The sequence below is a fragment of the Papio anubis genome, chromosome 15 (assembly GCF_008728515.1).
Source record: "Papio anubis isolate 15944 chromosome 15, Panubis1.0, whole genome shotgun sequence".
In the NCBI taxonomy this organism is placed as follows: Eukaryota; Metazoa; Chordata; class Mammalia; order Primates; family Cercopithecidae; genus Papio; species Papio anubis.
Window position 1 is genome coordinate 15,916,898 of NC_044990.1, and position 26,019 is coordinate 15,942,916.

The window sequence follows — 26,019 nt, forward strand, 5'->3', positions numbered from 1 at the left end:
CTAGACCCAAGGTCATACTGATCTCTCCTGTTATTTTCTAGAAGTTTCATAGTTTTGTAATTTACAGTTCAGTCTATAATTGATTTTGAGTTAATTTGTGAAGGATGTAATATCTGTGCCTTTATTTATTTATTTATTTAGCATGTGGCTATCCAGTTGTTTCAGCATCATTTGTGGAAAAGACTATCTTTGTTGCATTTTATTGTCTTTGCTCCTTTGTAAAAGATCAGTTGACTGTATTTATGAGGGTCTGTTTCTGGGCTGCTGATTCTGTTCCATTGATTTATTTGTGTATTCTTCTGCCATTACCACACCATTTTGATTACTGTCACTTTATAGTGAATCTTGAAGTTGGGTAGTGTGAGACCTTCAACTTTGTTCTTCTCCTTCAATAATATGTTAGCTATTTGGGTCTTTGCTTCTTCGTATAAACTTTAGAATCATGTTGTCAATATCCAGAAAATAACTTGCTGAGATTTTGATTGGGATTACCTGACATCTTGACAATAGTGAGTCTTCCTATCCATGAGCATGGAATAGCTCTCTCTTTATTTCTTCTTCTTTTTTTTCATCAGTTTTGTAGGTTTCCTCATATCGATCTTATAAATATTTTGTTATATTTATGCATAAATATTTCATTTTTGGAGTGCTAATGTAAATGGTATTGTTCTTTCAATTTCAAATTCCACTTGCTCATTGCTGGTATATAGAAGAGCAACTGACTCTTGTATATTAATTTTGCATCTTGCAAGTTTGTTATAATATCGTATTAGTTCCAGGAGATTTTCATTGATTCATTCAGATTTTCTACATAGATCATTATGTCATTTGTGAACAAAGACAGTTTTTTTCTTCCTTTTCTATCTGTATACCTTTTATTTCCCTTTTATGTTTTATTGCATTAGCCAGGACTTCCAGTATAATGTTGAACAGCAGTGATGAGAAGGTACATTTTTGCCTTGTTTCTGATCTTTTGTGAGAAAGATTTTAATTTCTCAGCATTAAGCATCATATTAGCTGTAGATTTTTGTAGATATTCTTTATCAAGTTGAGAAAGTTCCCCTCTATACCTAGTTTACGGAAAATTTATATCATGAATGGATGTTGGATCTTTTTCAAATGCTTCCTTTTGCCTCTATTGATATAGGTATGTGATTTTTATTCTTTAGTTTGTGAAGTGAGGGATTACATTAATTTATTTTTGATTGTTGAACCAGCCTTGCATACCTGGGATAAATTCCACTTGGTTATAGTATATAATTCTTTGTATGCATTGTTGGATACTATTTGCTAAAATTCTGCTGAGGACTTTTGCACCTAAGTACATGTGAGATATTGGTCTATAGTTTTCTTTTCTTGTACTGTTGTTGGTTTCAGTGTTAGGATAATGCTGATCACATAGAATGAGTTAGGAAGAAATTCTTCTGCTTCTATCTTCTGAAAAGAGATTATATTTTCCTTAAAAGTTTGGTATATTTTAGCAGTGAGACCATCTAGTCCTACTCGTTTCTGTTTAGAAAGATTATTAATTATTGTTTTAATTTCTTTAATAGATATAGACTTATTCAGATTATCTATTTCTTTTTGTGTGAGTTTTGGAAGATTGTATCTTTCAAGAAATTGCTGCATTTTACCTGTTATGAATTTTGTGGGCATAGAATTGTTCATAATATTTTTGTTAACTATGAGCCAAAGCTTTCTTTGTTCATTTCTTGCATCCGAAGTAGTCTTCAATGTCATCCTTGGCCTGAGCTTCTTTACCATAGTCCTTAACTACTACAGAACTGCAACCAATCACTTAAAAAAGTTTTCTCTCTTTGTCAGTTATGCAGAGGACAACCCATATTCTTAGTTTCTTGTCATTAACTTTAATTATGTTCATTTGGTGTTCAGCAGAAAGGACGTTCACCAACTTGACATACATAGGCTCATTGCAGTTGGATGCAAGATACAAAGATAGGCTTGGTGCTTGTTTAAGGCTTTGGCAGCTCTGTGAATTCCATGTACTGGGCTCCTGTGGATGAGGACAGTCTTCAGCACTTTTTGTAAAGCAGTATTAATGTCCATTATACCTTTAGCAGCAATGCCTTCCTCGATCATGGTGGTGGGTTATGGATGAAGCCAAATATTGAATGCACCTGAGCCTCCACCTCTGCACAATTTAGCTGTGGCAGGTAAAGATCTATAGTATTTTTTGATCATCCTTTTAATGTTCACAGAATATGTAGTGATGTTCCTTCGTTCATTTAGGATATTAGTAATGTATCCTTTCTTTCTTCTTAGTTATGGTGGCTAGAACTTTATTGATTTTATTGATAATTTTAAATAACCAGCTTTAGATTTTGTTGATGTTTTTCTATTGATTTCTTGTTCTAAATTTCATTTATTTCTACTTTAATTTTTGTTATTTCTTTTCTTGCGCATGCTGTTTTAATTTAAATTTTCTAGTTTCCCAGGGTGGAGGCTTAGATGACTGCTTTTAGATTTTTCTTCTTTTCTAATATATGGATTCAGTGACATACGTTTCTCTCTCAGCTCTGCTTTTGCAGCATCCCACACATTTTGATAAGTTGTTTTTTCTTCTAGTGCCAAATATTTTAAAATTTGTTTTGAGATTTCTTTCTTGACTTATGTGTTATTTAGAAGTGTGTTGTTTAACCTACACATATTCTGGGACTTTTCAGCTATCTTACTGTTATTGATTTCTAGTTCAATTCTATTGTGGTCTGAGAGCAGATGTAGTATTATTTATATTCTTTTAAATTTGCTAAAGTTTGTTTTGTGGACCAAAATTTGGTCTATCTTTGTGAATGTTTTATGTGAGCTTGAGAAGAATATATATTCTGCTGTTGCTTGAAGTAGTCTCTAAAATTCCATTTTTATCCAGTTGATTGATGGTGGTGTTGAGTTCAACTATGTCCTTACCAGTATTCTGCCTACTGGATCTGTCCATTTCTAAAATAAGGGTGTTGAAGTCTCAACTACAATAGATTTATTAATTTATCTTTTCAGCTCTATCAATTTTTGACTCATTTATTTTGGCACTTTATTGTTAGATGCACACATATTGAAGATTGTTATGTCTTCTTGGGGAATTGACACCTTTACATTATGCAATGCCCCTCTTTAACCCTGATAACTTTCCTTGCTCTGCAGTTCTGTCTAAAATTAACAGAGGTACTCCTGCTTTCTTTTGATTGGTGTTTGCATAGTATACCTTTTTCCATCCATTTACTTTCAATCTATATTTGTGTTTATATTTAAGGCAGTTTCTTGTAGACAACATATATTTTTGTCTTGTTTTTTGATCCACTCTGACAATCCCCATCTTTTAATACGTACATTTAGAGCAATGACATTCAAAGTGATTACTGATATAATTAGATTAATATCTACTATATCTGTTACTGTTTTCTACTTATTGCTCTAGTTCTTTGTTCCTATTTTTGTCTTCCAATCTTTTTCTGCATTTTCAAGTTTTGAGTATTTTATATGATCTTTTTTCTCTCCTTTTTTTAGTATATGAGTTTTACTACTTAAAAATAATATTTTTGGTCAGGTGCGGTGGCTGACACCTGTAATCCCAGCACTTTGGGAGGCCGTGGTGGGTGGATCACCTGAGGTCGGGAGTTTGAGACCAGCCTGACCAACATGGAGAAACCCTGTCTCTACTAAAAATACAAAATTAGCCAGGCATGGTGGCACATGCCTGTAATCCCAGCCACTCGAGAGGCTGAGGCAGGAGAATTGCTTGAACCCGGGAGGCAGAGGTTGTGGTGAGCCAAGATCATGCCGTTGCACTCCAGCCTCAGCAACAAGAGCAAAACTCCATCTCAGAAAAAAAAAAAAATTGTATATATGTGTATATATTTATTGGTTCCCCTAAATTTTGCAACATAAATTTACAACTAATCCAAGTCTACTTTCAAATAACACTATACTATGAGCATATGAGTATTATACCTTGTAATAGTGGTGCTCACATTCTCACAGGTAGTGCAGGTACCTAATAACTAAATAATTCTAATTCCTCTCTGTCTTTTTTCATATTATTGTTATTATTTGCTTTGCTTGTATGTAAGCATATTAAAGCATATGTTGCACATAAGGGTTGTAGGAATCGGGGAGAGCTTTCTCCTTAGCCCTTTGAAAAATATACTCACAAAAGGCAGATAAATTGGAGAAAAGGCATATAAATTTATTAACATGTATGCACTGGGAGAATGACAGAGTGATTGTTTACCCCTCAACAAGATGAAAGCAGCATATATATCATCCTGGAAAACAGGAGGGAGGACTGTCTGTTGAGGGACAATATTGTCTGTTGAAGGAAAATAAAGATATACTAGAGAGAATGAATGGATCCGGTAACAGATATTAACTTGTAAAGGATCTATTCATATGTGGCTACATTTTTGGTATTACAGGGAAGGGAAGAAGAAACAATTTTTGGGGGGTGGGTCTGGATCTTAGGCAGATAAAGGTTTTGGGAGAGACAGTACTAGGGAGAAGGCCCTACATTGTTATCTGTTAGACCAATTAAGTAAGAAAAAAGAGGAATTTTAATTTTACCTTCGTTAATTTTTTTTCTCCAATGCTCTTCTTTCCTTTACGTAGGTTCAAGTTTCTGACCTATGTTATTTTCCTTCTCTCTGAAGGACTTCTTTTAGCATTTCTTGCAAGGCAGGTCAAAACTATAAAACAAAATGTGGGGTCTCCATCTCATTGAATCTCCTGGAGCTTTTTAACTCTCAGACTTGTCCATCCTGTGCCTTTAGCAATTTATCAGTAACAGTTCAGATATTCCTACCCTGGGATCATTTCCTATGAAGGTTTCATCTTGTGGGTTTCTGTTCTGGCAAGTTGTGATTCGCTGAATTAAGTCTGTTGGTTTCTCCAGTTGAAGGGAAGCAGTTTGTTATGTGACCTCAGTTGTCTTGTGGATCTAAGAAGAGTTGTTTTTCAGTTTATTCACCTTTTTATTTGTTGAAAGAATGGAGCGGTGACATTTAAGCTTCTTACAAGCCTGACCAGAAATTGGAAGTGAATTTAGTTTCAAAATTTAGTCTTCTTGCTAAAGTTTTCATTCTAATGTTTGGCATTTCAAATAATACTCTGTTTCCATAAATGTGGAGAGATAGTAGCCTACGACTCAGAGGTCTGTGAGAATTTGGAAGGAAAAAGCCAGTAAAATTTTTTTTGGGAATGGATTAACTGTGTCCACAGAAGCAGTGGCAGCTCTCTTAGCAGGCTGATTTTGTAATGTGATTCTGGGACTTATTTCTAAGATGCAGGGCTATAATGATTCTGCTTCTTCTATCATGGAAGAAGAGATCAAAAAGGCATTAGGATGTTGACTGTAGTGATTTATCCTGATTATCAGTATGATATAGAACTGCTGCTTCTTAATGTGGATTGGTAGGGATGTGCCTAAAACCCAGAAGATCGTAGAGTTACTAGTATGTACCGCCATATCCAGTTATAAAAGCAAATGAGCCATTATTAGGCAGGATTACCAAAAATTAATAGCCCTCAGAAAAAAAAGTTTGCATCACCTCGTAAGTAAGGAATACTGGCTGACTATAGTGTCCTCAGGTTTTAGAATGTTTTTTTATAATTAGATTTTTTAAAATGTCATGTCAGAGGGTATTCATATTAATAAATGGATCTAGTACTTTAAATATTAATTATATTACATGACATATTTGGCTTTGCTTTTTTGACCTTATTTCATTTTATAATCAATAACCTTATTTCATTTTCTTGTTCATATTTTGTTTTCCTTTTTCTCCTTTTCTGACATCTATTTGCTTCATTAAATTTTCTTTATTCTCCCCATATCTTTACTAAGTTTTGAAATTGCTAATTCCATTTCTTTTTTAAAGTGGTTGCCTAGAACATTTTAGTGTATGTAGTTGACTTTACATATTTTTATGATTTTACCTAATAGGACAAGGACTTTAGCATGCCCTAAGTTTTTCCAGACTTCACATTTTGTGGTATTTTTGTATAGTATTTTAGTTTCGAAATGTTAAAAGAAACATCGATTTTCTTGGGTTTTAATTTTAAAATTCAGTTTGTGATTTTTTTTTTTTTTTTGAGATAGTCTTGCTCTGTTGCCCAGGCTGGAGTGCAGTGGCATGATCTCAGTTCACTGCAACCTCTGCCTCCCGGGTTCAAGGAATTCTCCTGCCTCAGCCTCCTGAGTAGCTGGGATTACAGGTGTGTGCCACCATACCCTGCTAATTTTTTGTATTGTTAATAGAGACAGGGTTTTACCTTGTCAGCCAAGCTGGTCTCGAACTCCTGACCTCAGGTGATCCACCCACCTTGGTCTCCCAAAGTGCTGAGATTATAGGCCTGAGTCACTGTGCCCAGTCCAGTTTGTGATTCTTTACATTTCTCTTCTCTCTGTCATGGTGATCAAAGAACTATATATTGAGATGAATTCTGCATCAACTTGGATTCCTATGAGATTATTATGAGCAGTTTCCCCTACTGACTCATACTGAATGGATAATGTTGGTAAGAGACAAATTTTCATTTGGTTACCTCTTGAGATTTGGGAGCTGTTTGTTACTGCGTATAACCTTGTCTATCCATCTGATACTGAAATCAATTACAGAGAGTGTGCTGTTACTGAATCAAAAACTTCAATAAGGTGACATTGTCATAGTAGTTATTGGGTGGCAAAGAAACTGTTATTGGATGCTGGAAAGATAGTAATCCATATTTTGATGATGTGGAACATTTCACAAAACTGTACTTTGGTAATTGTAGCTCTAGGAAAAGAGGGAGAAAAATGGAGTGTTGGTTCTTTGTGTTGGTTGATATTGGCTGCTTTTTCAAGAAATGAGATGTGTTAAAAAATGATTCAGCTAATATATGGGCAGAAGTGAAGGGGGATTGAGAGAGTCCACAAATTCATGGATTGTTTATGAATTTTATATAAATGAAATTATACAATGTGTTTTTTGTGTCTGGCTTCCTTTGTTCAACATTGTGTTTGAGATTCATTCATCTTGTTCTGTGTAACTACATTTATTTAGTTTTACTAAAATATATTATTTAATTATCTGAATATATCTCAATTTTTTATCCACTCTTCTACTGTCAGTGGACATTTATGTTGTTTTATAGTTTTGACTACTGTAAATAATACCATTAAGAACCATTTTGTACATGTCTCGTGGTGCATATATGCACACATTTCTATGGGATAGTTATCTAGGAATAGAATTATTGGGTCATAGAATGTGTGCATTTTCAATGTCAATCTATTTTCCAAAATGTTTGTATCAGTTCATACTTCCATTAGCATTGTATGTAAGTTCTTCTTACTTCACATCTTTGTCAACATTTACTCTTACCAGCCTTTTAAATATTTTTCCATTTAGTGGATGTGTGATGGCTTAGTTTGAATTTTCTTGATTAATAATAAAAATGAATACCTCTTCCGATGTTTATTGGTCTTGAATTATGTCTGTTGTGAAGTGCCTGCTCAAGAGTTTTGTTTTCTAGAGTCTTCCTGCATTCCTTGGCTTGTGGTCTCACATTATTTTGGCCTCTGCTTCTGTCGTATCTCTGAAATTGACCTTCCTGTCTCCCTCTTATAAAGACCCTTGTGATAACAACATTGGCCCACCTGGATAATTCAGGATAATCTACCCATCTCAATTTACTTAATTACATTGGTGAAGTTTTTTTTGCTGTAGACAGTAGAATAGTCACAGATTCTGGGGATTTGAACGTCTTTGGGGGGCACTATTGAGCTATATCCTTTGTGGCTTATTCACCTTGCTATGTGCTCAAGAAAGCTAGACTCCTGCCAATAATAGTAAATAAAATTAAAAGTCCACTGTCAACAATTAAAAAATATTTTTTCTGTATTATTGTTAAAACTAACATTTGCTTAAATTGTACTGCCAAAATATTTTTAATATCTCTCTGAACAATGATCAGTGAGTGATCTTAATTTCTGGACCACCTAGGTCAATAATATTGAAATGGTAATAGAAATTTTAGTCTCTTTGGAATAATCTGTACTTTTATAGGCTTCTGTTCATTATTCAAAATGTTCTGGGTGTGGTGCCATTATAAAAGTCATTATAATTATTTCCTGGGGCCTTCAGTACTTCTGTGTCTAAAGGTGAAAAAAAGTGATTGATTGCAAATAAATGAGGCTCCACAGTATTATCAATCAATTTTGTCCTTTAATTCGAACTTCAAAACACTACTGCATTTCATATGCTTCCTAATGGCAAAAAAGAGAACTCTTACCTTTTTGGATTAGGAGTATGTCTTAATTCTTTTGGGCTGCTATAATAAAATACCTTAGATTGGGTAAATAAAAACGGAAGTTTACTTCTCACAGTTCTTATGGCTGTAAAGTCCAAGATGAAGATGCCAGCAGATTTGGTTTCTGGTGAAGTTTGCTCTTTGCTTCTTTTTGGTTTCTTTGCTCTTTGCTTCAAAATGGCACCTTGTTGCTATGTCTTGGCATGGCAGAAGGGAGGAACAGTTTCCCTCAAGCCTTTTTATTAGGTTACTAATGGGAACTCATGAATGTGGAACTTTCAGGATCTGATTACTTCCTAAAGGCCTCAGCTTTTAATACCGTCCCCTTAGGGGTTGGGTTAGATTTTAACATATGAATTTTGAAGGAACATAAACATTCAGACCATAGCAGGAGACAATGATATTATACAGACCTATTTATAATTTATATTACTAACTTATGACCTTTCGCTTAGATATTTGAATATAATTGAAGCTCTAGGAGGATAAACTGCACTTAAATTATCTTTTTGTACCACTTGACATGCCACTGAGCCCCTCATCGTCCTTTTACTTGAGATTTGAAGAGGAGAAGTGGAAAAAGCATGGGATTTGAATTCAGAAGACCTGAATGCTACTAAATACCAGCTGTATATTCTTGGGCAAGCCATTTAACTTCATCTGTTAAATAGGAATGTAGTAACACTTACTTCACAGAGTTCTTGACAATGGATATGAAGAAGCTACTCTGTAGCTGCAGTGGCTCTAGGTTTTGTTTATTCAGTTTTGTTCCTGAGAGTGGAGTCTGATTATTAAGAACTTTTCTAGAATCAATAGATACATTGGCTTAGCATAAAAGGGGAGTTTATTGGCTCGTATGACTTCACTAAAAATTCCAGAAGAGCATCTGCTTCAGGAACAGTTTGATCAAGGAGCTGACATGTTATCAGCAGCTGTCTATCTCTTTAGTCTATTTTTCTGCATAGTATTTTCATTCTATGTGGTGTCAGTATGACTTTAGCAGCTTTAGACCTGTAGTCACCTATGTTTACTCCAAAGAAAAGGAGTGTATCTCTTTCAGGTAGTTTCTGTACAAACCCTAGGATTTAGTCTAAATTGGACCAATTTGGACTACATGTCCATGCCTATCTTTGACATGCCCTGACCTGATCATGAGGCTAAAGGGACTGCCCCAGTTTGAATGACATGATTCATTCCCAGAGCCTGGGTGAGACCCTTGAACCACAAGTACCAGAAATGGCAAAGGATTTGGGATATTATAAGCTAAAGAAGTGGGCTGGGTTCTGGATGATACAAAGTGTCCATTCTAGGGTCACTTATGTTTTTGAGAAGATATCATTTTATCCTTAGTTTCCCCTACTCAATAGAGATAGCTTTTATGGAAGAAACTTTGTCCTTTTGTTTTAAAATACTCTTCTCCCTCCCTTTGTTTATCTGAAGCTCATAATTATAACATGATGTATGTCTTTCCTTTCTTTCTGGCAAAATGTTTTTCTCCATCTGTTTTTTATTGAATGATATATGGGAAAGCCACATTTTCCTAGCTAGGAAAGCTTCGTAAGCTATTCTCAATGTCTCTGTGCATTCTGTTTAACACATTCCTATTTTTAGCTTTCTGGGAAGATTTATACAAGTGATTGTAGCCAGTATTAGCTTTTTAAACTCTTTCTTAGAATATTTAAAGCTGCGTTTATCCCTGAATACTTTTCCATGGCTACTTAGGATATTGTTCTAAATATGTAAAATTTTAGCTTATGCAAATGTGGTTTTAAACATTTTATGGATATTAACATGGGTGCATATGTATTTTTCTCTAAATTCATTTATATTTACTTATTTTGATACTAATACTAAATGCGGATAAAGAAAACTTAAATAACCTGTTTTCTTTTCTGAATAAGGCTGAAAACCTATCATAGATAACCTCCTAGGTTTTGAAGTATCAGTACTACCATAGAAAAAGAAAAAAAAATTCACTTTTAAAGCTTGTACTTTAAAAGTATTATATGACTTACCATTATACTCTACAGTTTCAAGTGATAAAGCTGAATAATTCAATTTTAGAAGGAAGCACTGGAATCTTGAATCTTTATCACAGTCCATTGTTACTCTTTGTAAACTTTACTGGAAGAGAATAAGATAATTAGATTGTCAGTGGTGTACAGTTTTTCATTACATTTTAAAATCCTTATAGAAGAAAGTTTTGGCATTTTGTTTTTGGATAAGTTTGTATTTTGATTTGGTAGTAGCACTCAGTAATTAATGCTTTTGTGATTACATTAAGTATTTGTGAATAAATGCATAAATAAATAGCTCAATTGACCAAAATAATTTCCTTTTTAATAAAAAATGTAATTTTTTTTTCTTTTATACTTCATTGAGTTGCTTTCACTCAGTTGTCTTTTCAAGATCCAAAGTTAATAAAGAAGGTCCTTTGGTTCACTTTGCTTTTGCTACCCTATGCTTGCAAAGCAGTAATAAATAAGTGGCATCTTCCTGGATAATTTATGATGTGGATAGGAGATAACACCCGAGATAAAAACCCTCTTCAGTTCCCCCTTCCACTACTCTATGAGATCCTTTGGCAGTTTGGTAGGAGAAAGCAATTGGAAAGCTTCTCATGAAACTTCCTTACCTAAAACCACTATGTACAACAATCAGAAGTTGAAAGATACTTCTGTACTACCAAATTTTATATATTTTCTTGAAAGTCTGGATCCACCAATTACTATCATGTAGCCTTGTAGAATTATGTAATTTTTCTGTCCTAATTTTTCTCTTCTCCAAAATTGGGATGAAAATATTTTAACTTTTAGGGCTATGGTTGGGATTAAAGGAGTTATACATGTTTGATATTTAGAAGAGTATTTGGTAGATAGTAAGCACTCTGTAAATGTTAACCATTATTATGGAATGGAGTACACCTTGGCAGTGAAGAGCTAAGGCTCTGGAGTCACACTTGTTTTATTTCATATTATTTCTGCCCTTAAGCAAGCTAGTTAATCTCCCTGAGCCATAATTCTCTCAATCGTAAAACTGGTATAATAATGGTATCAAAGGTATAAGGTTGTTGTGAATTTAAATAAGATAATATACACAAGGGTCTTAGAATAATACCTGGCACATGCAATCACCGCACGAATATAACCTATTATTATCATTAACAGCATCTGTGTTTCATTATAAACTCCACAAGAGCACATAGAAGACATTTACTTAATTCAATTGGCATAGATTCTAAAAGAGAAACTCCTATGAATAAATACCTCCAAATAATTAGATTTAAAATTTGGAATAGCCATGCTTTTCTTTTTTACTTCACCACCCAGTATTATGGTAAGTGGTTGAATACCACTAACAAATATAAGTAAAAACACATATACTAAATATGAAACAGCTAAATAACAAAGCCCTGTGTTAGAAGGCTCAACTCCTAGAGAAAATGGATCCAGAGACAGTAAATACTTGTTTCAAGAGATAGGAAATAACCATAAAAGAATGGAGGAAAGTGTCAGAGGATTCCCTCAGCACAAACAAGAGTTTATTCACTTAAGAATCACTCCTTCTGCAGTAGCATACCCCAGAAGATGTTCACAAACATTCCAAGAGTTTCTATTGGGCAGCCCCAACTACTATAGTTTATGGGTTGTGCACATTGGTGCAAAAGTGTCTAGAAAGAGAAAATAAATGTTACTCTAAAAGTGGTAGAAATACACTGATAAACTATGTATACATGAGGCACTAAACCCTTACTCTTTTCATTAAACTTTGAGCAATTGCAGACAATAATATTTATTATTTATTACTATTATTTTTTGCAATTGTTGTATCAACACTGGCATCAGAAAAATGACCTGCATGGTGGCAATTAGCTTGAAGAAAACAAAAGTCCCCAACACCGAAAAGTTAACACAGGCTGGAACCTGCTGGAATTACCTAAGGAGAACAAGATCAGGACCAGGCAAGTAATATGACTCAAGTCATTCATGACCAAAAGCTTCATAAGCTCTAGTGAGTACTTACTACATCCCAGGTACTGTGCCAAGTGCTTTAGATGTATTATTTCATTTAATCTTCCCTGCAACCTTTTAGGCACTATTGCTGGCAGTCCCATTTTGTAGTTGAATAATTTTTTCAAGGCTAGGAATGGTAGAGATGGGGTGAAAATCCAGGCATTCTGAATCCAGCGTCCATTTTTTAACAGTAGCTACATATTCCATATCATTCCATTATAGAAGATAACTTTACATTTTTTTTTTTTTAAATTCTGTAGTTATAGTCTTGCACTATGGTTTGAATATTTGTCCCCTCCAAAACACATGATGAAACTTAATCCCCAATGTGGCAGTATGGAAAAGCGGGGTCTTTAAGAGACTTTGAGTTCATGAATAAATTAATCTATTCATTAATATATGAATTAATGGACGAATGAACTAAGGGATTAATGAGTTATTATGGGAGTGGGACTGGTGGCTTTATAAGAAAAGAAAGAGAGACCTGAGACAGCACACTCAGCCTCCTCACCACGTGATACCTTGCAACACCTTGGGACTGCAGAGTCTCCACCATCAAGAAGGCCCTACAAGAAGTGACCTCTCAACCTTTGACTTCTCAGCCTCCGTAACTGTAAGAAATCAGTTCCTTTCTTTATAAATTACACAGTTTCAGGTATTATCTAATAAGCAGCAGGCAATAAACTAAGATACTTTGCTTAAGTTGTTAATGAACTACTTCGAATTAACTTTACAATGTAGGTTAAGTTCTCAAATAAATTCTTCTGTGGTTGTTATAAAGTCCTGAGTTAAAAGCATTGATACCCAAGTGAAGAGGAAGGACCAGCAGCACTGTCAGCTTGAGGTTGTGGTCCTGTTTAGGGTAAACAATGGACTGATGAACTAGCTGGGGATTTGACAAGGATTTGCCAGGAGTGAAACAGTCATAGGGTATGATAAGCTCTCCACGTATCCCGGGTTGACTAAAGGCTCTGTGCGTGTGCAGCAGAGACAGAAATGGGCTCAAGCCACCCACATATTCCTGGCTGACAGGCCTTAAGCATGTACATAGAGAGGACTCAAAAGATTTTGGTGGGAAGTAAACACTGAGGAAGGCTTGAAAATGGCACGCACTTTGAATCTGTTCTCCAGGCGAACACAGATCCATCAGCAGAGTGGAAGCCTTGCTGGCCTGAGGTTTCTGAGCACAACCTGTGAAAAATCTTTGCATGAACACTAAGCTATGTAAATACATCAGTGATTTCTGGAAAACCAGGCTTGGCCATAAAAGTAAGAAAAAAAAAAAAAGAATGAGCAGAGACGTTATGACTGAGACACATTTCACAGATTTAATCTAGTTATTAAACAATCAACAACACAACAATAAGCCTCAGAGAGTAAACAAAAGTCCAGAGTTTCTACAGTATAATCTAAAATGTATATTATTCAATAAAAAATTACAAGATATGCAAGAAAACAAGTGTGACCTATGCCCAGGAAAAAACCAGTTAATTGAAAATCTCTGGATTTCTCTAGGTTTTGCATTTAGCTGAGAAAGACTTTAAAGCAAGTATGATGATAATATTCAAGTATGTAAACAAAATCATGCTTATAGAATGAAATTAATGTATGATGATAATAACTCAATAAACAAAAAATACGAGGACGTACAAATTATGTTAAAAACCAGAAATCCTGGCTGGGTGTGGTGGCTCACGCCTGTAATCCCAGCACTTTGGGAGGCCAAGGTGGGCGGATCACGAGGTCAGGAGATCGAGACCATCCTGGCTAACATGGTGAAACCCCATCTCTACTAAAAATACAAAAAATTAGCCGGGTGTGGTGGTGGGCACCTGTAGCCCCAGCTACTCCGGAGGCTGAGGCAGGAGAATGGCGTGAACCCGGGAGGCGGAACTTGCAGTGAGACGAGATCGTGCCACTGCACTCCAGCCTGGGTGACAGAGCGAGACTCCGTCTCAAAACAAAACAAAACAAAACAAAAACAGAAATCCTGGAGATGAAAAGTACAATAAGTGAAATGAAAATTTTACTAAAGGCATTTAATAGGAGATTTAACAAGTCAGAAGAGAGGTTAATTAAAGTTATCCAATCTGAAAAACAGAGACAGAAGTAATGGAAGAAAGTGAACAGAGCCTAAGAAAAAAATGGGGCAACACAGAAGTAATGGAAGAAAGTGAACAGAGCCTAAGAAAAAAATGGGGCAACGTAAAGTACACACATAATGAGAATCCCAGAAAGAGAGGTGATAAAGAGACAGAAATAATAAAAAAGGTGGAGAGAATTAATTGTCCACAGAAATGTCTTATAAAAAATACTAAACAAATGTTTTTGATTTTTATTTTACTTTTCAGCTCCACAATTTCCTTTTTATAATTAAAGAAAATCTTTTAGTCTGAAAGAAAGTGGCACCAGAGAGTAACCACCAGAGAAATTCACCAGGGAAATGAGAAGTGAATGGTAATTATATGGATAAATATAAAAGCTTCTAATAATATTGTAATAATATTTTTACTCATTTTTTTTGAACTCATTCAAAAGACATAAGATTGCACAAAACACTAATGATAACACTGTATTGTTGAGTTCATAACATATATAGAGATAATATACATAACAATATTGGCACAAAAGAGCGGAGAGGAAAAGGAGATATATTGGAGCAAAGGCTCTATATTTTACCAGAATTAAGTCAGTATTATTTTGAAGGAAATTATGATAAGTTAAAATTTATTTTGAATTGCTGGAGTGACCACTAAGAAAATAGCTAAAAATACAGTAAAAAAAAAAAAAAGCAGAGGAATTAAAATGGTTATACATATACAAGTATACACACATATACATGTATATACACGTGTATATACATCTAGTGCCTAATTTTGTGAACGTGTGCGTGTGTTTTTATATATATATATATATGTATAGTGCCTATAAGTTAGGCACTAGATGAACAATGTTGAAAAACGACACAAGACATATATAAATCAAATAGACAAATGCAGGCATAAATCCAAACACAGTAATAATTATATTAAATGTGAATGGATCAAACACATTACTTAAGAAACAAAGATTGTGAGATTGGATAAAAATACAAGACACATGCTGTATGTAAGAGACACATCTTGGATTCAAGGGCATGAATATGTTGGAAGTCAAAGGATGGAAAAAGATATACCATGCATAAAGTAACCATAAGAGAGATGGAGTGGTTATATTAATGTCAGATAAAACAGACTTTACAATAAGAAATTTTACTAAAGGCAAGGAAGGAGATTGTGTAATTATGAAATCCAAAATACAATTGTGAAGGTATAACAATTATAGATGTATATATGACTAATAATAGCCATACTTGAAACAAAATGTGAGAAAATTAAGACAAGAAAAAGGTAATTTAAGAACAATAATTGGAGATTTAGTTACTTTATTCTTAAAAACTAATGGACCAACTAGACAGAAAATCAGCAAGGTTAAAAAAGGCCTGGACAACATTATCAAACAGCTCAATCTAACTGATGTACATACTGAGTAACTACAGAATGCATATTCTTTTCAGGTGCACATGTAAAATTCTTCAGGATAGGCTGTATTCTGGGCCACAAAACATGGCTCAATTTAAAAACTATTGAAATCATAAGTATGTTCTCTGACCACTGCGGAATTTGATTACACCTCTGCAACAACAACAAAAATCAGGAAAACTTGTACATATATTTCAAAATCAAACTTCTATTTAACCCATGGGTGAAAGAAGAAATAAAAATGGAAATTTAAAAGTATTTTGAACTGAATGGAAACAAAAATATAACATATCAAAATTTAGTTAATGTTTAGACCAGGAGGGCTTAGCAAGTTTTGTAAAATCTGCAGTTACAATCTGAAAGCTTGCAACTTGTTCATGAAGTGTATGTGGTTTAAACATCAACGGCAGGATTTTCTGTTTAAGTCATGACTTTATAATGCTATGAGTGGGTGCCTGCATTAGGTGTCATAACATTTAAATAGATTGTTTATGCTAATATCATCCTTTAAAGATAAAAATTTAAGAAACATTTGTGCTTTCCCCAAAATATCTTTAAACTTCAGTGTTTAATCACAAGTTTCAACAGGCAAAGATTGTAAATCTATGAGGTATTGAAATAAGACCAGAAATTCTGCAGTATTGATAAGTTATGATGAATGTAAGTTTGACTGGTGTATAAGAATTAATTTATAAAATTTTATCTTTTGACAGTTCAGTCTGAAGGTAACACATCTTTGCAGACGTTGTTTTCCAAAAAAATTAAATAGAAGAGACTGCTGAACACTTATTTGATATATTTATTTGGAATCTTTCATAATTCAAATGTTAAGTGCTTAGAAAAAAATTTATAAATTAGGAAGTCATCTACAAATTAGACATTAGTCTTGGCCAAATGCCTAGTTTCTGCTTAAATATATTTCTTTTCAGTCAGTTTTTTCTTCTATGCATAATTTCTTCTTTATATAATTGTAATCATGTTACATAAGTGTTAAATAGCTTTCTTCAATTAATGATGATTTTTTTATGTTATTACGTAGACTTCCTAAGCCATTGTATGGAATAGTGGGATAATTATTGAGAGCAGGTTCCATAGTTTACTTAACTATTCCTGTACTGCTGATCATTTAGACAATTTTCAGACTTCTGCAGATATATACATTAGTCTTTGCTGGTTTTAACATTATTTCATCAAGTTAACCTTTAGTTAGTGGATACTTTATCATTTTGATACATATTGCCAAACCATCCACAAGATACTATTTTACTTTGTTGTTTGTTTAGCTTATTTTGTTGTTTGTTTATGTCCTGTGACTGTTGAATGTTCCTTGTCTTTGCATTTCTCTCATTAATTTGTAGGTCACTTACATGAATAAACTGTTAAACACTTGGTACAAAAACATTTCATAATCTGTTCTTTAACAGATAACTTTTATTTTTATTATTTTTATTTTTTGTGACAGAGTGTTGTTGCTCTGTCACCCAGGCTGGAGTGCTGTGGCCCAATCTCAGCTCACTGCAACCTTCGCCTCCCAAGTTCAAGCAATTCTCCTTACCTAGCCTCCCGAGTATCTGGGACTACAGGCGTCTGCCACCATGCCCGGCTGATTTTTGTATTTTTAGTAGAGATGGGGATTCACCGTATTGGCCAGGCTGGTCTTGAACTCCTGACCTTGTTATCCATCCTCCTCAGGCTCCCAAAGTGCTGAGATTACAGGCATGAGCCCCGCACCCGACCTTCTAGGTGTTTTTTTTTTTTTTTTTTTTCCCTCGACTTTGTGAAAACTCCTTCTAAAAGGTTGAAAACTATTGTATTCTCTTTAAAGTTTTCTGTGTTTCATTTTGGAACTTACTCTGTTTTACTGAATGGTGTTAAGTTGAAGAAATAACATTTTTTTTTCAAAAAATTACTCATAAATTATTCCAAGGCCAATTACTTCATAATATTTTCATCTCTGTGAATTTCTGATAACACTCCTATCTGCAAAATTTTTACATGTAACAAAATGTGTTTCTGAGCTATTTATAATTTTTTCTTAACATGTCTGCCCATTCTTGCACTAGTACAAAAATATTTCTGGAGTCCATTTGAGAAAACAAATAGGTAAAAGCAGCAGGGGGACAATAACCCCTAAGAACTGTGTTTACTTGACTTTCCACTCATTTTCAGTCCATGCCTAGAACACTGCTCTGCACCTGACAGACACTGAGTAAAGATTAGTTGCTAATTGAATGAATGAAAAATAAGTTCAGTAGTTGAGACCAAGTTAGCATGCATTTTAAACTTTTAGACTGAATATTCTTCGGTGATATTTTCTCAATATTTCTCTCAGTTGATTTCTTAATAACCTATAACTAGAGATTGAATTTTGATGAGGACCTGGATGATGGCTGTATAAGTCCATATTCATACTGCTATAAAGAACTACCTGACACTGGGTAATTTATGAAGAAAAGAGGTTTAATTGACTCACAGTTCTGTAGGCTTAACAGGAAGCATGACTGGGAGGCTTCAGGAAACTTACAATCATGGTAGAAGGCGAAGAGGAAGCAAGCACGTCTTACCATGGCGGAGGAGGAGAGAGAGAGAGAGAAAGGGGAGGTGCTACACAGTTTTAAATGGGGAGATCTCGTGAGAACTCACTTACTATTATGAGAACGGCAAGAGGAAAATCCGTTGCCATGATCCAATCACCTTCCACCAGGCCCCTCCTCCAATTCTACATGAGATTTGTGTGGGGACACAAATCCAAACCATATCAATGGCAATCTGGGATTACTGGCTGACAGTGGATTTCTGGTGGACAGGGATAAATTTGTCACCTTATTGCATGACTTTAATTTTACCTGGATTCTCACCTAATGAAAGGCCTTTTGGTGAAAGGCCATTTTAGCTTTACAAAGAGGTATGGGTGGTAGGAATAGCAGAAATTGTGGTATATTCATCTGCAAAAGTTTTTATGAATTTTGCCAAATAATGTTTTATAGAACACTGTCAGTGGTATATATTCCATTTTCCAGTAGTATTTGGGATAGCCAAACCATAGGATAAATGCATAGGTATATTAAGAAATTTAAGCAGCAGAAAGTATGGGTCAAGACCAGGAATGGTGGCTCACACCTGTAATCCCAGCACTTTGGGAGGCTCAGGAGGATGGATCACCTGAGGTCAAGAGTTCAAGACCAGCCTGGCTAACATGGGAAACCCTGTCTCTACTAAAAACACACAAAAATTAACCGTGCCTGGTGGTACGTGCCTGTAATCCCAGCTGTTTGGCAGGGGGAGGCATGAGAATCACATGAACCTGGGAGGTGGAGTTGTAGGAAGCTGAGACTGCACCACTGCACTCCAGTCTGGGCGACAGAGCAAGACTGTGTCTCAAAAAAAAAAAAAAAAAAGGGTCAAATATAAATCTATGCTAAGGACCTTAGTTAAACAAAAATCACATATTACATAATTACCTCATATGAAGTATATAGGCAAATTTATGGATAGCCATTGGCAGCCAGAAATACAATAGCAATTCCTTTTAGCAATATATAAAATTTGTAATTGTTTCTGGTTGTCACCATGACCTCACATTTTTCATTTTTGGGAATGTCTTTCTTTGTCTGTTTGTGTTGCTGTAAAAGAATACTAGAGACTGGGTAATTTATAAGGAAAAGAAGTTTATTTGGATCATGGTTCTGCAGTTTGTACAAGAAGCATGGTGCTGGCATCTGTATCTGGTGAGGGCCCAGGAAGCTTCCACTCATGACAGAAGCTGAAGGGGAGCCCATGTATGCAGATCACATGGGGAGAGGGGAGGCATGAGAGAGAGAGGAGGAAGCACCAGGCTTTTTTCAGCAATCAGTTCTCAGGAGAGCTAAGAGTGAGAACTCACTGACTCCCTGGAGAATGGCACCAAGCCATTTATCAGGGATTTACTCCCATGATCCAAACACCTCTCACCAGGCCCCACCTCTAATACTAGGGATCAAATTATAACATGTGACTTGGTAGGGTCAAACAAACCTTATCCAAACCATAGCAGTACTCATTATGTTACTCCTCATAAAACTGGTAATTGTCTGCTTCTGCTGGTCTATCTAGAACTTACACTGTAATCTACATTTCCTATCTTCAAAAGAAACTTCATATTATAGTAAGGTCATGAGATACTCATCTGGCGAAGCGTTATGTCTTTCGGATCTGCTGCCAGCTGTACATACATTTGAGATGGGTAAAATACGGCAGTGAGCAATAATATCATTCTGGACATAAGAACTGGCAAAGAGTTTATGACAAACACATCAAAAGCAATTGCAACAAAAGCAAAAATTGACAAATGGTATCTAATTACACTTAAGAGCTTCTGCACAGTAAAGAAACTATTAATAGAGCAAACAGACAACATATGGAAGGGGAGGAAATATTTATAAACTATGCATCTGACAAAGGTCTAATATCCAGCATCTGTAAGGAACTTAAACAAATTTACAAGAAAAGAACCAAACAACCCCATTAAAAAGTGGGCAAAAGACATGAACAGACACTTCTCAAAAGAAGACATACATGCAGCCAACAAACACATGAAAGAATGTTTAACGTGACTGATCATTAGAGAAACGCAAATCAAAACTGCAATAAGATACCATCTCATAGCAGTCAGAAAGGCTATTACTAGAAACCCAAAACAAAAATAATAACATGCTAGTGAGATTGTGGAGAAAAGGGAACACAGTTGGTGGGAGTGTAAATTAATTTAACCATTGTGAAAAGCAGTGTGATTATTTCTAAAAGAGCTAAAAACAGAAAGAACTACCATTTGACCCATCAATCACATTACTGGTTCTATATCTAAAAGAATATAAATCATCCTACTATAAGGACATGTGCATGCATATGTTCACTGTAGCACTATTTACAATAGCCAAGACATTTAATCAACCTAAACGTCCATCAGTGGTAGACTGGATAAAGAAAATGTGGTACATATACACCATGGAATACTATGCAGCCATAAAAAGAATGAGATCATGTTCTTTGCAGGAATGGAACTGGAGGCCATTAACTTTAGCAAACTAATGCAGGAACAGAAAACCAAAGACTATGTGTTTTCACTTGTAAGTGGGAGCTAAATGATGAGAACATACGGACTCAAAGGGGAACAATAGACACTGGGGACTGCCTGTGGGTGGAAGGTGGGGTGAAGGAGACTATCAGAAAAAGTAACTAATTAGTACTAGGCTTAATTCCTGGATGATGCAATAATCTGTACAACAACCCCCTGTGACACAATTTACCTATATAACAAACCAGCAGATGTACCCTGAACTTAAAATAAAAGTTTATAAAGAAAAGACCAATGAGTTTGAAGTTAAAGGTGTTGACTTTAGTAATAAGAAGTCTCTAATAGGAAACTTATTTTAGTTTTAGAAGGTAATCATTTAGAAGGTAATTATTGTTCCTGTTATCTAATATCTATAGTAGAAGATGAAGCAGTAAGGTCCCAACTTGAAATGAACACAGAGGGGTAAATTAGAATAAACTGACGAGGTTTTATTTATCAAGAGACTATTTCCAAAGGGTTGGACAGAGCATAGGGAAACCACATAGATAATAACCAGATAGAGTGTAGGGAAACCACATAGATAATGAATAATTAGTCACATCCAGCAAAGACTCCTGATTTCCAGGAGTAAAAATGGTAAAGGAGTTTTATCATTTTTCATGTGAAAGGAATTAGGGGAGGAATCCAGCAGGAGACTTTTGTAGAGATGGCAGTGTTGAGCCACATTGTAACCTTGAGGGGCTACAGCCAGGGCAATAAATAACCAGACTTACCATCTTCCCTCCTCCCCATTGACTGAATTCAACAAGAAGTCAGAGGACATGGAAACCTGTTGACCTTGTCCGTACCAGTCAGCCTCTTGGGGCCAGAAAGCTGTATGGAGAAGGATTTAAAGGAGGAAATGGAAGATACTCAGCACAGTGGAGGGGTGTGGTGGGAGTAAGGTGTAGAATTAACTGATTTGCATCATCAACCTCAGATGTGATAATATTATAGTCTGAGAGATTCTTACAAGCTATGACCACCATTCTGTAAATAATTCCCATCATGCATATGAATATAATAAATTACTTAATTTGAAAAATTTGTTATGAGCATCATGTTTCAAAAGGATCTGGACCAGTTTTTACATGGGTTTGGTTTTCCATTGATGGAAAAAGAAGATACAAGAAGATACAAAGAAAAATGAGACAACACTGCTCATATTTTGCCTTTGCACTTCAGAAAAAAAAAAGCGTGAAAAGAAAATAAGGCCACAAATATGCACAGTGTGATCAAACAACTTTTCCTTAATTTTTCATAATTAAAAATCTATATTTTGTATAAAAAGAGGCAATTCACTAAAGAAGAGAAACAAATTGATGATAGCTATTTTAAAAAGTTAACCTCACTGATAAACAAATGCAAATCACAGACATGGTGAAATTTACTTTTTGAACATTGGATAAAGATTGGTTTTCCCAGTGTTGCTGAGTTTGTGGTGCAGCAGGCCTTTACAGGGTCCGATGGGAATTTATATTGATACCATCTTTTTGGAAATAATTTTGGCAATTCAAATTAGTAACATTGAAGCAGTTCATACACATTGACTCATTTCATCCAGTTTCACCAGAGAGAACCTAAATGTTTAACATTATAGATATGCTTGAGGGTATTATATATTAACCATAAGATGGACTATTATGAAACATTTATTATGGTTTTTGAAAGTTCTTAATGCATGGAAAATGTTTATAATATAATGGTTTCAAATGTTATAATATGATGGTTTTAAAAAGGATATAGATAGATAAAAATGTCAATGGTGACCATCTAATAGTAATGAAAGAACGGGTGACTTCTATTATTTCTATTATTTCTCTCTACTGTTATGTTTTATATATATATATTTTGCAGTGAGCATGTGTAACCTTTAAAACACAAAATTAATAATAAACATATTTTTAAAAAGTTGTTTCTGTCGCTGGTTCTCTGAGCAACTATAAAATGCTTGACAATCAGCTGGAGACACTGGTTTGCTTAATTCTCTGTAAAGAATCAAAAGAATAGAGTAAGTTTAAACCTCTTTGGGAGTCATGTGGAATTTGAAAGCTTCAGAAATATTTGTATTTATACTCTGTTTATATACATATGGTTTGAAAAAAGTGATTTTAATATTTTGTTTTTGTGCTTTAATGTGTTCCAAAATGGCTATAATGACATAGTTACTTAAAAAAACTTTTTTAAAGAGTAGTTTTAGGTTCACAGCATGTTACTTTTTATAACAAAACTGCTTTTATATACAAATTGGTCATGGTGGGAATTAAGCAATTAGGTACATGAAAGTTTATTTATTTTGTGTACTTTGAAAGTAATTTTAAAATATAATTGTACCTATTGTGCTTGGTTGTTTTAATAATAAAGCATTTCATGGAAGCAAACCCATGATTAGCTAACCTCAAGTTGGTATACCACTCAGGTGAACACCACATGATTGAGATTTTTTTTTTTTTTTTTTTGCTTCTTGAAGGCCTGATTCAGGGAAGAGAGAGAGAAAGTGACAGAGAAAGGCTTTTTTTCCCTTGGCTCTTACTATCTTAATACAGAGCTCATATCACTGTGTAGAGTAAATAGTCAACGTGTGCTTCAGAGAATTAAAATGGAGCAGAAGATCTTAGATGCATTAATAAAGTTTGTTAGGAAAACAAGTGTTACCCATTTCTACTGAGAGGCATGAGAAGAGAAAAAGGGAAGAGGACAGCTGTTACTCCTAGTTTCCTCTGCTGATTCCTTCAAAGAGCTTCTGATAATGCCTAATGAACTCCTGATCCTCATTCCTTTTTCCTCCCTCTTCCCAATTTATTTCCATCTTCTTTCTTCTTTATCTAACACTGTGTCTCGATATCTCTTTTTTTCTCATCAGTTTACCTCTATCTCTATCTTCTGTTTCTGGAACTTTTTTTTTTTTCCTTAATATAGGAGCTTTAGTTTCCTAGTGCTGTTGTAACAGATTACTGCAAACCGGGTGGTTATAAAACAACAGAAACTCATTCTCTCCCAGTTCTGGAGGTCAGAAGTTCGAAATTAGTGTGTCTGCAGGATTGGTTCCCTCTGGAGGCTCTGAAGGAGAATCCGTTCCGTGTTTCTCTCTTGGCTTCCGCTGGCTGCCAGGAATCCTTGGAGCTCCCTGGCTTACAAATGCATCCCTCCAATCTCCATCTCTGTCTTCAGGCTGCCCTCTCCTCTACGAGTTCTACCTTTCTCTTTTCTTATAAGGACACTTGTCATTGGATGTGGGGCCCACACTAATCCCGAACGACCTCATCTTGAGATCCTTAACTTAGTCACATCCTGCAAAGACTCTGATTTCCAAATAAGGTCACACTGTCAAGTTCTGGGTAGACATATCATTCAAGAGGCTACCATACAGCCTACTACAATAGACACTTTTCCTGGTAACGTTTCTCTCTACTTTATAACTACTCCCTTTCCCTAATTCCTACCTTCTTTCTTGCTGTCCTTCATTCTGCTGTATAGAACTTGGAACTTAGATTCTCTGCTGCAGAGTTTCTACATCTAGCAGAGTTCTGGGGCCTAACCAGTGTGGGATGTACTGTATTCTTTCTTCCTATTGGATATTTATAACATGTGTTACCATATTAATGGCCTGAAAAATCCTTCTGTCTCATTTCCTAAACCATGAAATCCTTTTCCGAAAAATGTCCAATATAATTTTGTGAAACTCTGCTTTGTAGCACATTCTTCAGGAACTACCATGGAACAGATTTCTTTTTTAGGGATTTTTTTTTTTTTTTCCCACTAACTGATATTCTGTGTTGGTAGTTTGTTTGTTTTTAAACATTGATTTCCTGCCTATCTCTCAACAGCTCTCACTTTTTGTTTTTCAACTCCTTCTTTGCAAAAATTATTATATTATCTTCAAAATTTCTACCCCATGTTTATGTAGGTAACTGCTAAATTCGTTTCTTTAGTTTTGACCTGTAATCGGCTTAAATTCTCAACATTTTCTTTCTAGTATTAGTTGAGAATGAGCAATTTCTATATTTTCACGTTTTTCTTGTGATGTTTAAAACTCTTGTGTTTTAAAAATTATATTTCAAAATAACAGCCTTGAAGCATATTAAAAGAATTTTTACTTCAAATGGGAGAGACAGTAGAAAATAATTAGTGTAGAAACTTTAGTATCTATTTGCAAATCCATAACTCTTCATAGTGTTTTAGAAAATAGCTCCAAGAACAAATTATACTATATCAGGTAGGCTGCAGAAAGAAAATGGCTGCATATTTTAACACTGGTTCAGGCATTTAGGCTACTCCCGTTACTCAAGGGATTTTCTGCACATTTTGAGTTGATGTTGGAATTTTAAAAGGTATGAGGCAATAGCCTCACTGATATTTCTAAGTCTCATTCATCTTTATAAATTTCATGTTTTATTGCTAGTTTTTCATATAACTATGATAACTTTCCTATCTACAAGGCTACAGCAAATAGAAGTTTAACTTTTTGGAGTACCTTTAAAATGAAATGTAAAATCAACTTTTAAGAACATAAACGTATTTCTCTTTGTTAAATAATATGCTTCAGTTTGTCCTGAACTATTAACACTCAAGGACTACTTGGTGGCTGTCACTATTCTCTAGATAGTCTTAAAACTTTTAATACAGTGGAACCCTGACATGTTAATTAGAGTACCATATAACTCTCCACTCTTCAAGAGTTTCCATATTCATAGATGACACATGTATTTGGTTTTCTTTACATAGACCATTACTCCATTTATTCCATTGTACTCAAATCTATCTAATGAGCTTCTGGTTCCACCCATGAGCAGTGCTTTGAGTGGCTTGCCAAATTTTTACTGAAAGTTTAGGTGTTTGTTGAACCCAGTCTGACAGCTGCTGTTTTCATTTAATGATTTTGCAGGGAACTTGGTAACTTACTTGGCCATTGGCTTGAGTTTGCAAGTGCTCTCACTTCTTACATTTGTAAGTATGGAAAAAAGGCCCTCTTCTCCCTGGTTAAACCAAATGAGGAGAAAATTTACCCTAGGGAAGTAAGAAAATAACGAACATAGAATTTTGCCAAAACTATTGGTATATCTGTGAAATATGGGGATCTTTAGAGATGAGAGTT

General features: G+C 34.9%; 1 long non-coding RNA gene and 1 pseudogene across 2 annotated transcripts in view; both read right to left on the reverse strand.

Annotated features, from left to right (window-relative positions):
• Window positions 1-24,594, reverse strand: part of LOC103879176 — a 31,603-nt gene extending 7,009 nt beyond the window's left edge. The window contains exons 1-2 of one of the 2 annotated variants that reach the window (XR_002518302.2): window positions 24,368-24,594; window positions 10,314-10,422 (exon numbers count right to left, since the gene is read on the reverse strand). This is a non-coding gene — a long non-coding RNA (uncharacterized LOC103879176). Of the gene's footprint in view, window positions 1-10,313; window positions 10,423-21,658; window positions 21,765-24,367 lie in introns of those variants that run through there. The other variant, XR_002518303.2, reaches the window with a different exon arrangement.
• LOC110741674 lies at window positions 1,102-2,313 on the reverse strand (annotated as a pseudogene).
• Window positions 24,595-26,019: the final 1,425 nt, after the last annotated feature.